Raw genomic sequence first — 12,683 nt, 5'->3', positions numbered from 1 at the left:
AAAACATTAACATGTAATTCCCTTATGCTTTTGAAAAATTACTTCATAAACGCAAAGTAAAATATTTTTCCCTTTTTATTACCTGACAATTACATATTAAGAATTTCTTTTTATGTTTAAAAACATATGCAAGCCGGGGAAGGCAGACGCCGAAATGTAATTGCTTTCCTTCTATAAGAATCAGATGTCATTTGCTTCCAACTCAACTCTGAAAAGGAGATAGGAAAAAAGCAAATTGTTGTATACATTAAATTTGGAAACATCTGATAGCTTTCCTCAATTAAACTATTTAAATGGAAGAAGATTGCTGTACAGCTCTATCATATCTCACTGAATAAAACCTCAGCTGAGGCAAATTGGCAATGGCAGGTACCAAAGGCATCGACAATAATGAGATCGGACAACCTAGTGGAGGTCATTGGTAATTGTTATTATATGCAATATCGCACTGTCAGAAACAGAAACGGAAACAACACCCTACCAGCAAGCAGACCTGATGGGCCGAGCACGGGCGTGGGGGTGGGGAGCTCCTGAGCTAGGGTAACTGGGGGAAGTCAGGAGAGCCTGAACTTTGGGGGCGAAGGGGGGGGGCTGGTGAGGAGGGCTCGTGAGGAGGCAGGTTTTGCTGTATATGCTTGGCCGGTGTGAGTTCAACCATAACTCATCTTGTTGGTGCAGTTTTGCCTGTTAGCCACTGAGGCAGGGTCTGAGGGTGGCCCCAGGCCACAGAATGGGACCCTGAGGAGGGATATGAGAAAAGGGAAGGCAAGGCCTGCATTTGCTGTGGGTTTGCCCTGAGCCGTGGTCCTGATCCAAGTGACTCAAAGTTGTCGCCTGTTCGTTGGTTTTTGTTTTCCCCAACAGCTTTCTAAATGCTGAGAAAGAGAAAGGGTATTTGCTTGTTCTCATGATTCGAGTGTCCTTGTGAAACTTCCAAATTTAAGAAAGAAGAGGCCAGAGCGGTCTGGGACCTAAGCAAGCCTGAGTGCTGGAGACCTCTACTAAGCGTGAACACTGAGCCTTGCTCACAAACATGCTGTCAGCATTTCCCAACAGCCCACAGCTGCTGGGTCGCAGTGGTCAGTGCACCAGCAGCAATGCAGGGTGCTGGCCTCTGGGATCAATGAGCCACTGTTACCTTGAAACTTGGCAGATATGTCCATTTTCACAGGTTAAAAACTTCTTCTTTTTTTTTTTTCTTTTTTCTTTTCTTTTTTTCAGAGCTGGGGACCGAACCCAGGGCCTTGCGCTTGCTAGGCAAGTGCTCTACCACTGAGCTAAATCCCCAACCGGTTAAAAACTTCTGATGACTAAGGTATTACCCAACAGCCCCCTGTCTTGCTAAGGCTTCTAGTGAGGTCTACACTTGGGTTACAGGTGTTCATCTCCCACCGTAGGATGAAAAGTTATTATTTTTGTTGTTGTTTTAAGATTTGTTTTATCTCCTACTTTTGCGAACAAGTATTTTATCTACATGTATGTCTGTGTACTACCTGCATGCCTGGTGCCCACAGAGGCCTAAAGAGAGCCTTGGATCTGCTGGAACTGAAATTATGAGTGGTTGGGTCATGGGACATTATGTGGGTACAGGAAATCATACCTAGGTCCTCTGCCAAAGCAGCTTATACTCTTAAGTCTCTGGGCCATATTCTGTTTGTTTATTCCCATGGATCACCTGACCTCTTCACTGAACTGGTGAGACAAAGAAAACACAGAGCCTGAATTCTGCCCCCGTGGAACTGACAACTCCAAAGGGAAATGATCATTAATACTCTTCTTTTTTTTTTTTTAGGTTATATTACTTATAATATATTTTGATGCTTTATATTATCACATTATCTTATTATATATCTTGTTATCTTTTTTTCTTCCTCCATCTTTATTAAATTGGTTATTTCTTATTTACATTTCAATTGTTATTCTCTTTCCTGGTTTCCAGGCCAACATCCCCCTAACCCCTCCCCCTCCCCTTCTATATTGGTGTTCCTCTCCCCATCCTCCCCCCATTACTGCCCTCTGCCCTCCAGCAGAGGAATGGATGCAGAAAATGTAGTACATCTACACAATGGAATGCTACTCAGTTATCAAAAACAATGACTTTATGAAATTCATAGGCAAATGGATGGAACTGGAAAATATCATTCTGAGTGAGGTAACTCAATCACAGAAAAACACACATGGTATGCACTCATTGATAAGTGGCTATTAGCCCAAATGCTTGAATTATCCTAAATGCACAGAACACATGAAACTCAAGAAGGATGACCAAAATGTGAATGCTTCACTCCTTCTTTAAAAGGGGAACAAGAATACCCTTGGGAGGGAATAGGGAGGCAAAGTTTAGAACAGAGACTGAAGGAACACCCATTCAGAGCCTGCCCCACATGTGACCCATACATTTACAGCCACCCAATTAGATAAGATGGATGAAGGAAAGAAGTGCAGACCGACAGGAACCGGATGTAGATCTCTCCTAAGAGACACAGCAAGAATACAGCAAATACAGAGGCGAATGCCAGCAGCAAACCACTGAACTGAGAACAGGACCCCCGTTGAAGGAATCAGAGAAAGAACTGGAAGAGCTTGAAGGGGCTCGAGACCCCATATGAACAACAATGCCAAGCAACCAGAGCTTCCAGGAACTAAGCTACTACCTAAAGACTATACATGGACTGACCCTGGACTCTGACCTCATAGGTAGCAATGAATAGCCTAGTAAGAGCACCAATGGAAGGGGAAGCCCTTGGTCCTGCCAAGACTGAACCCCCAGTGAACATTAATACACTTCTTGTCCTCCCACCCCAGGCAATGTGGGTAAAGAACCAAGGAGAGAGGCTCCGAGGGGATAGAGCTGCTCAGGGTTGGCTCCTGGAAAAGTTGGTATTTGAAGGCCGGATATAAGCAGATGAAAGGCATTTAAGTTGAGAAAGTAAAGAGAAGCAGAGCTATCCACAGAGCCATCCATCAGAAGACTAGGTGGTGTGTTAGGCACCCACGTGGCGAAGAGGAATCCCTTGGCACTCCTGATCGAGAAACAACCCCTTTCTCTGCCCTTAACATCAAGTCCTGCCCATTAGGATTAAGGGGTTCACTTAATCAGTCTTTTATCTGTGAAACAGCAAGATAGCCCAGACTGGCCTCAGATCTCCCAGGTTGACTATTGATTTAGGGCTATTTAAGCCTAAAACAGTCTTAGTTATAGACCTCCTTGGTCCTACTTGATTTTCATTCACTGGCAAGCTAGAGGATCCTCTGGATCAGGTCTGAACCTGGGGGTGGGCACAAAAACCTAGCAGCAGTTCTAGCCTCAGATCAGTCGGTCACGTGGCACTGCCATATTGCAAGCCATGACCTGGCTGTTGCTTGCAACAATTCTGTTGGACTGGAGGAGAAAGGAATTTTCTAGACAATAATTAGACTCATCGGTCTGGAGAGGTTAAAATGGATGTGGAATAGGGGAAGCATACCACAAACGCTGCCAAGCCCTTTGTTCACCACCTTCCAGTGAATATTAACTACTTGGCTTTATTAACCATAAGCATTGAGCCCCACTGTGACTGTCTTGACAACCTTGGGCCACTACTCCTAAGAGTTCACATCGTGCAGATCAGTGGATCTCTTATCACTGGATAAGTGAGATCTAAGTTTCTCCTACACCAGAGCTACCTGAAAAACAGGTGGCCAAGGCAAAGTCTTCGGCAAAAGTTCAAGTTAGTACTCATGGTAGGGGGTAAAAGTGAGAGTGAATGATGGAGAAGGGAAGGATAAAAAGTGTCTGGCATAGGGAGAGAAAACGTCTGCCAGGGGACAGTGGGGCTGGGTCCTATGGGAGATGGGCTGGAACAGAGCCTCACCAAGACTCTGCTGTCTTAGGCTCCAGAGAAGGCCCTGCTAGGAGTCCTTGGGGAAAATGCTCAACACCACCAGGACCAATCCAAGAATTCATCTTGAATAAGGAAAAGACTCAGAGGTTTAAAGGAAGATGATACTGCTATTCGAGGCCACCATTGCCTCGTGAGGAGAGTAGATCCTGCTTAGGGAGAGTCCCTTGGTGTTGCTAAGCACTTTGCTGCATTCGAATGCACAAATTAGGTTTGGGACTGGGGCTTAGAGACACAGGATGCTAGAGAAGGAATTTGGAGGGACCTTGGAGGGAGGAGGAAAGAGAAGGTGAACTAGAAGAGCGGGGGTGGGGGGTGACTAGAGTGAAACTTGAAGACACCAGCGGAAGGTCCTTGGTGATGAGTGGAAGGCAGTGGGGAGTTAGATATAAAACAGTGCAGTCTGCTATTTGGGTCTATGCCTTATGTAGTCACCTACAAATTGAGAAAGAGGCTATGTCCCATCTGGCTTTTCCTGGTACTTTCTAGGGAGTGCTTTCTAAGAGGGTGAGATGTTCCACACACTGGGCACTTCAGGAATGTGAGAGCATTAGGTACAAGAATTAATAGGTTTCTTCCTTATGACTTGGGTGGGGCTTGGCTAATGCAGGGCCTCCAACCCCAGGACAGCCCACTACCTCTGGATTACAGACATAACTGTTGATGGAGAGCCAAGCACTGAGGAGTGAGGGCACTGGCAAGTTTGAGGACAAAGTAGGCCTGCCTGGAGGTAGAGATGGACAAGGAGAGCCTCAGAGCTCAGAACCTGGAAGGCTCAGCTCTGTCCATTACACATCCTTTGGGGGCATTGAAAGATAAACTTTGGTGCACAAAAGTGTTAGAGTTTGTTCGAGCAGTCAGAACTGCCCGATTCAAGAATCAGGTAGTTCCAAACACAAAGTGGGGCATGGGTCATTATAGGTTGAATAGGGGAGTAGAACAAATTAATTAACTGACAGGGTACAGTTTTGGAAAAAGAATGCCTCATTTGTCCCATTCTAATGGGAGGTTCACAACATCTAATTAATAACCAGTTGGCCATCTATGTTTGCTGGCTTTCTTTTAAATTGGTGGTTTACAGCAACTGAGTCCAAGTTAGATTTTTGGTTTGCTTATGTAAGAGTTCAAGGTATTGGCGTCACTTCCATCTAATGCCCACACCCTGATTAATTATTTTAACACAGGAAACTGACATCTTGGTTCTCATTAACACATGCTACTCCTAATTTTAGATAGATAAAAAAAAAAAACCAGTAACTCCAGCAAGCATTCCTAGAGTACATTCTGTGTCCTGGGCACCATTCGAAACCCCTAGCATGTATCCATTCATTCTCGGTATCTCTTTGAAGGGAGTTCTCTCATTGTGTCCACCTTCCATATAGGGAAACTGAGGCACAGCGATCCTGATCTCCCTGAGCTCGCGCAGGTCCATGTTTATTTGCTATATTTCAGGATGCAGCGTGCATTGGGGTGCTCTCCGAGCATAGCAGAGAATGGTGACACTCTTTGGAGAACTCGGAAATCTTCCTCTCCCGTTCATGCTTCATCTGCCACCTTCAAGACAAAACACTGCGAATTCATCTTTGTGCCTGCTCTGCAGAGCAGAATGTTGACACAGTTTTTGTAGAATGGTGAGTCACAGATTTCTAGGCAGACGACTGGTGTGGGAAATGGTGTTTCGGGAAGTTCTGCTGACGGCATGGATTTCATGAGGAGATTCAGAACACAGGACCTGTGGTTTGTCAACTGTGCTCATAGTGGGGGCAGGATCTGCTGGGGGAGCCTTGCCTCTCTGCCTCCCAGCACAGCAGTCTGAGGTTTAGTCTGGCCCTGTCTTTTCTTGTTTCCCAGTTTTGCATCATATTTCCTGCCTGACAGAAGCCTTGCTTTGAATTCAGAGACTGACAGGGACCCTGGGTTCTTATTGACCCTAAAGCTGTTGAAACTCATTGTCTCCCTGAACCTTCGACTCTTGTAACTGAGGCCCGTGGCCTTGAGGAACACTTCTCAGCTATCAAAGGCATCTGAAATAACACACAAACACAATTAACTCTGCCCCCAGAGAGAAGGAGCAAGCAGGCACCATGACAGTTAAGAAAGCGGGCTCAGACACAGCCAGGGCTTTCCTGCTCTCGACTGTGACCCGTGGTATAGACCAGAGCTGTCCCATGGGGTGGTCACAGTGGAATCTTGAGGAAACAGGAGTTGAAAATGGAGGTAATATTATAGAAATTTGATTAGGGGTATAGTCAAATAGCTTTTAAAAAAATACAAACTATAGAACTCTAAAGCTTGGGAAATCTCTCTAAATGGTAGGAAATTGCTAGATAGAAATTTTCAGTTTGTTAATTTTTGGTTAGTTTTCCTCTTCACCTTGGGAGCTTTCTTGAAAGTTCTAGGGGACAGAAGAGTCAGTTAAAGAGTCAAAGGAGGGTATGGACAGAGAAAAATTTGGGAACACTGTTGTCCTGTTCTTGGAGACAGTGGAAACACCTTCCATAAGAAATGGTATTGATTTTTAATTTATAATGTTTTCATTTAACCTCTGCTCCTTACTTTCTTCCCACTTCTTAAATTTACAGCCCAGCTAGTTCTCAAAAGACAGGAAGACAGGCAAACCCTTTGGAATAACCACTGAGACCAAACCATGCAGGAGACGTCAGGACACGCCAACACTCTCCTGCTTCAGCCCAGTTATGGATCAGGATTCCAAGAGGAAAGAAGGAATTATCATCTGTCCTCAGGGAGCAAAAGAAACTCAGATGTGAGCAAAAGCAGGAAGAGACACACCCCCCTCATAACTGACCAATTCAATTGTAACCTGGAAAGCACTGGGCAGTGTGTTCAACAGAGAACTCAACCAAAATGGATGACTTAGAGGCTCCCCCAGGCAGGCAATCCTGAGGCGACGTAGCTTCTGTATACAAGGGATGTCTTCTCAGGCTGGAGGCAGACATCAATACCTGATGGTATCCAGGAAGGATGCAGGACATGGCTACTTCCCAAATGCCTCTGCCTCTGGGAGGGGGCCCGCCTTGGAAGTCCCTGAGCTTGTCTGATTAGAACAATAGAAACGCTGGTGTTCTATGCCCATCCCCAACCTAGCTCCTAACTACGGCTAATGGAACCGTTAGATCGGACATAGGCTAGTCTATGGGAGAAGAATGGCTTTCTGAGCAAAACACTGGTGTGCTTAGAGAAGGTTTGGGATCAACAAGAACACAGTAAGTAAGGGACACAGCAGCAAACTCCTGAGTCCTGAGGCAGGAACATAGGTGGGATTCTCCCTGGGAGGCTGCTCTGGGCTGTGCAGGATGGCGTGTTGGCGGCTTTAGGTAGGGAATCATGAGGAGTTCTAAAGAGAAAGCTAGCCTGAGCAACCCCATGCCAAGCAGCAGGTGAAGGAGCCGGATGCTAGACCGTGGGCGGCTTTCATTCTCAAAGCAAGGGGTTAGTGATACTAATGCTATTCATGGAGCCCAGTGCTGTGCTCTGGCCTGGTCCAGATCGGGTCTGCTCAAGTCAGGTCTAAGGAGCACAGTGCTTCAGAGAAGAGATGGCCAACTTCAGAAACAGCTCTGACAGAGGCTTTGAACTTGGCCTCTGTGGTTGATCCCCCACAGCTGTTAAAGATACAGCTTCTGCCTGAGTCCTGAGCGTCTACCCTTGTGGGCTGCCACTCACCTGTGCTCAGCTCACTTATCTGCAAAATGGAGTTAGCCTCATTACTCAGACATCGAGAAATAACGAGTCCTTCACAACTGTTAGCCCTGGTGTCGAAAAGGCTGCAAGGAGGAGTCTCATGAGGGAGCAAGAGGCAGGGGTCATTGTGTGCAGTTTCTCTGGCTTTTACAATATAACACTTACATTTTAGAACAATGACTATATCTCTGGCCTGCCCTCAGACTCAATGATTGCCAACATCGAACCTAGTTTATTCTCCTCCCTCTCCTCTCTCTCTAATTTCTTTCTTATTCTCACCTCTATGTATCTTCTTTCCTTCTTCCTCTAACTCACTTCAGATCAAGCTTCAAACATCTGGAGAGCCTGGTGGTTAAGCTTACTGGTTAATAGCACTGAATTCTGTTCCAGAAGACATCAGTTAAGGTCCCATCAGTCACATGACAGCTCAAAACTCCAGTTCCAGGGACTCTGGTGTCCTCCTCTCAACTTCTTTGGCTCCGCAAGCGTATGGTGCATGGACATTTATTCAAAAACATCCATGAACATTAAAAAAAAGCTTCAAGGGGTTGGGGATTTAGCTCAGTGGTAGAGCGCTTACCTAGCAAGCGCAAGGCCCTGGGTTCAGTCCCCATCTCCGAAAAAAAAGGAAAAAAAAAAGCTTCAAACATATTGTAACTTTATCCCTAAATACCTCAGTCAGCATCTCTTAAGAGTGGAGACGTTCTTTTCTCAGTCACATTAGCATCCTGAGAAAATTAGCAAGAATCATTTCCTGAAATGATCTAACTCCAGTCTTATCTGGTTCCTCTCCTTTGATCCAATCCATGGTCTAATAGTGCTGGCTTTAAAACAGGAAAGTACAGGCCTCTGTTATTAAGCTTGGGAAATACAATGTGTGCTTGCATATGGCATATATAAGTACCTGTGCATAGATTATATGAGTAGATAAAGCTTTGTGTCATGTGTGTGGTATGTGTACATGTGTGCTTCTGTGTGTACGTGTGTACTTGTGTGAGACTACATACCCATGTGTGTACACATATGTGTGCACTTGTGTGTATGCCTTTGTATGTGAATATATGCACTTGTGTGTGTGAGTGTGTGAATGTGCCTGTGTGTGCGCGCGCGCACCCATGCTGAGGATGGAGATACTAAGGAATCATCTTTGACCTAAATGAGCCAAGCTGTGCTAGCAAGTAAATGATCCAATTGCCCCTTCCCTCCCAATACATTTGAGGAAATAGGAGTTAAACTCCAGAAACTGTTGAGTGGAACCAATCTTGGCTGAGGAGGTTGAAGATCCTAATGGTTTTGTTCCCTTGATAGATTGATTCAGGTGTCCCTCTCCCCCATCATCTCCTTTCAGGGAGCCAGCACAAAAGTCTTTTCTTTGCTCTAAAGGGTCAGCATTATCTTCTATTTTCCTCTCCAGGCCTGCAGCTGACGCACAAAGAAAGGTGTAATTACAATGTGGCGTGCTGCTGATCGAGGGGCCTGGAAATTCTGAGCCACTCACTCTGCTCAGAATACATTTCAATTTGGGCCTGTGAATTTGACATTGAAATGAGTTTTTTCTTTAAGACCCTAGAGAAAACAGCCCATGCACGGGCGCATTCACAAATGGTTTTGCAAATCTAGGCTAAAGTGAACATTCAATTCGAGGAGGTCAAATCAAGCCGGAATCCTGGAGCTCACAGCAAGAACCCAGCAGAGCAGACTTGGCTCTGGGAGGGCATAGCCTTGGACTAGCCACCACGACTGCACTTCTTGGACAGCTTGCGTGAGTTGACAGTTCCCGTCCCCAGATCCCCAAATGTCTTACTCTGCGGTTCTAGGGTTCAAGGGCGGAAGCTGCTGAGATAATTACATGGTAGGGAAGGACCCCTCAGAGGCATAACCTCAGCAAGTTACATGGGCCGTGGAGATGTTTGATTTGACCCTTGACCCTTCACTTTGTGGAGGCCAGGAATGGCTCAATGGCTTGGGAAGTTCGCTATGTGATAATTATGCTAGTTTCCGTAGCAGCAGCATTCATCATGTGAGCATAGAATAATCTCCTGTGACAAGACCGCTACTTCTGCTCCTCACCTGTGAGGTGTGGAAGCTGAGGGGCCGGGAGCCCATTAGCCAGGTTCTGAAGTTTGCGCTTGAATGTGCCCATTCCAGGTGTACTTCATTGTCTACCCACATTTCTGCATCGTGCAAGCCACACCTGCCCTGGCCTTACCATTCGCTTGGGTTACACATGGCTTCACCTCATTCCTAGCAGGCCAGACAATAGACCGTCAAGCCATTTATCTGTGTCCTGGGCTAGAGAGAACTTCCAAAAGGAGGCTGGAAGTGAACCTCTGTTAGGATGTGCTCTGTCTAGCATGTTTGGCCCTGTTCTCTCCCGGGATGATCTGGATCAAGGAGATTCACATTGTGCTTATCTGACCTCTGTTTGTTTTCCCAGGATTCTAGACCCAGCCCATCCGCCATTTTTTCCAGCTAATGCTCTGAAGGACTGCATCCAGACAGCATTCTGTGGGCTCCAAGCGCCTTTCTCTTCTCTCCACTCTTGCTGGCAGGAGGGAATATTCAGGCGCTCAAAATAATTGCACAAGACCAGATGCCCAATGTCCTTGTGTCTCAGTAACTTCTCAGGCACTCAAACTCAACTGCAGCCCTGGATGCTGAGGGTACCTGGCAGGCCATCCATGTCTCCAGCAGGGTGGACTTAGCTTCTCTGGAGCAGTGAAGACCGGCCTCAAACAAACATGGAAAGTTACAGTGAACCCAGCCCCTGGGGCCCTTGCCACCCAGCTGGGGCAGCTTAGGAAGCCAGATTAAAATGATACGCTTTCAATTTGGCCTTAAATGAATTCACCAAATCGGCATCTTTGATGTCAAGTGGAAGTGAATTCCACAAATCTCAATTTATTTTATGGGGCAGCATTATTGATTTTTTTTTATCATCGTCTGCTTCTCTTTCTTCTCCCCTCCCTCCCCTGCCAACCCTCTTCCACCTGGATTGAACAGTTTGATTTAAGAGTGGCAATTCCAAAGGAGGGAAGGGACACTTCTGCCTTCTTCCTTGACACCCTCCAGCCCCAGTGCCCAGGGCACATGTGTCCTTTCAGCGGGAAGTTTATCTTGTTAGGCCCTCCCTAGGCTGACTAGAATAGTTGGCCTACCCCTTTCTCTTCCCAAGCCACCCTTAGCCAACATGGTGCCTGTGTGTGTGTGTGTGTGTGTGTATGTGTGTGTGTGTGTGTGTGTGTGTGTGTGTGTGTTCACTTCCCTAAGGCCACAGAGGCTACCTGAGCCTTGCAAACATACCCACATTTGGTGGCTATCTTATTTTGAGTTTTACTGCTGTGCACAGACACCATGACCAAGGCAACTTTTATACAAACAACATTTAACTGGGGCCGGCTCACAGGTTCAGAGATTCAGTCCATTATCATCAAGGCAGGAACATGGCAGCATCCAGGCAGGCATGGTGCAGGAGAAGCTAAGAGTTCTACATCTTCATCTGAAGCTGCCCACAGAATTCGGACTTCCAGGCAGCTAGGATGAGGGTCTTATAGCCCACCCCCACAGTGACACACCTACTCCAACAAGGCTACACCCTCTAATAGCGCCACTCCCTGGGCCGAGCATATCCAAACCATCACAGTGGCCTATGACATCTGACTTAGTAGATTAGCTGCAACCTGTCTGACCAGCTGCTTCTCCATTCATCCTCCCATCATCGATGGAGGTCTATGTATCTCCAGCTTCTCATGACTTTTCGGAGCTCAGTGCCTGTTTATTGACTGAGGAGACTCAGCTAGGACTCAGTGCCTGGTTTTGGGGGGGGGGGTTGGTTGTTTTTTTGGGGTTTTTTTTTTTTGGTTTTTTGTTTTATTTTGTTTGTTTGTCTTGTTTGTTTTGTGGGGGTTATTGTTGTTGTTGTTGTTTTTATGATATTCCTTCAGTATCCCAAGCCCCAGTTCGAGGCTTTGCTAACTATGATGAACTTATTGAATCTCCAACAGAACTGATGCTTCCCTCCCCCACCTGCTGCAAGCTTCCAAGACTTCGTTCCTAAGTGATGGTTCCATCTTGCTGGCCCAGAGGAGACTCAGAAACTGTCGCAAGTTACTTTGCTCTCTAACCAAATCCAGTCCATCAGTAAATCTGAGTGGTAGGTAAAGACATGACCCCTAAAGATGTGGTCACCTTAATCCCCAGAAACCCATATGTATGGTACTACCTAAGAAGACACCAAGCCCTTGGCAGCTGTGATGAAGGCTTAGAATTTGAAATGGGAAGATTATCCCCGGTTGCTTGTATGAAGTCAGCGTTTCACATAGACTCTTAATAATTGTTCTGGGAGAGGTTAAGAGCACTGTCTGCTCTTCCAGAGGTCCTGAGTTCAATTCCCAGCAACCACATGGTGGCTCGCAACCATCTATAATCAGGTCTGGTGCCCTCTTCTGGCCTGCAGGCATACACGCAGGCAGAAAACTGTATGATGTATACATAATAATTGTTCTGGGTAACAGTTACAGGCAGTGTTACAAGCAGGAAAAGGTCTGTGATGGCTACTTTTTTTTTCTTTTTTTCGGAGCTGGGGACCGAACCCAGGGCCTTGCACTTGCTAGGCAAACGCTCTACCACTGAGCTAAATTCCCAACCCCTGTGATGGCTACTTTTATGTCAACCTGACACAGCTAGAGTCATCTGAAAGGAGGGAGCCTCAATGGAGAGAATGCCTCTGTTATATCTAACTCTAGGACACTTTCTTAGTTAGTGGTTGATAGGGAAGGCCCAGCCCTTTGTGGGTGGTGCATCTGTGGGTCCTGGGTTCTATAAGAAAGCAGACTGAGCAAGCCATGAGGACGAGCCAGTAAGCAGCATCCTTCATGGCCTCTGCATCAACTCCTGCCTCCAGGCTCCTGTCCTGTTTGAGTTTCTGTCCTGACTTCCTTAGATGATGAACAGTGATGTGGAAGTGTAAGCCGAATAACCTCCCCACCTCACTCTGGTCGTGATGTCTTATCCCAGCAATAGTAATGCTAACTAAGACAAGGAACTCCCATCCACTGCTGTCCTGGCATACACAGAATAAAGGCAAGGCCTGGAGAGGGC

The 12,683-nt window shown here is 46.3% G+C and overlaps 1 long non-coding RNA gene across 1 annotated transcript; it reads left to right on the top strand.

The window, feature by feature from the left end:
• The first annotated feature begins 5,337 nt into the window (after positions 1-5,337).
• On the top strand, positions 5,338-10,394 carry LOC134483054 (uncharacterized). Its single transcript, XR_010059892.1, has 3 exons — positions 5,338-5,512; positions 6,464-7,105; positions 9,204-10,394. It is a non-coding gene; the product is annotated as an uncharacterized LOC134483054 (long non-coding RNA).
• Positions 10,395-12,683: the final 2,289 nt, after the last annotated feature.

This window comes from Rattus norvegicus, chromosome 18 (assembly GCF_036323735.1).
Source record: "Rattus norvegicus strain BN/NHsdMcwi chromosome 18, GRCr8, whole genome shotgun sequence".
Taxonomy (NCBI): domain Eukaryota; kingdom Metazoa; phylum Chordata; class Mammalia; order Rodentia; family Muridae; genus Rattus; species Rattus norvegicus.
This window is presented reverse-complemented; position numbering and strand designations above follow the sequence as displayed.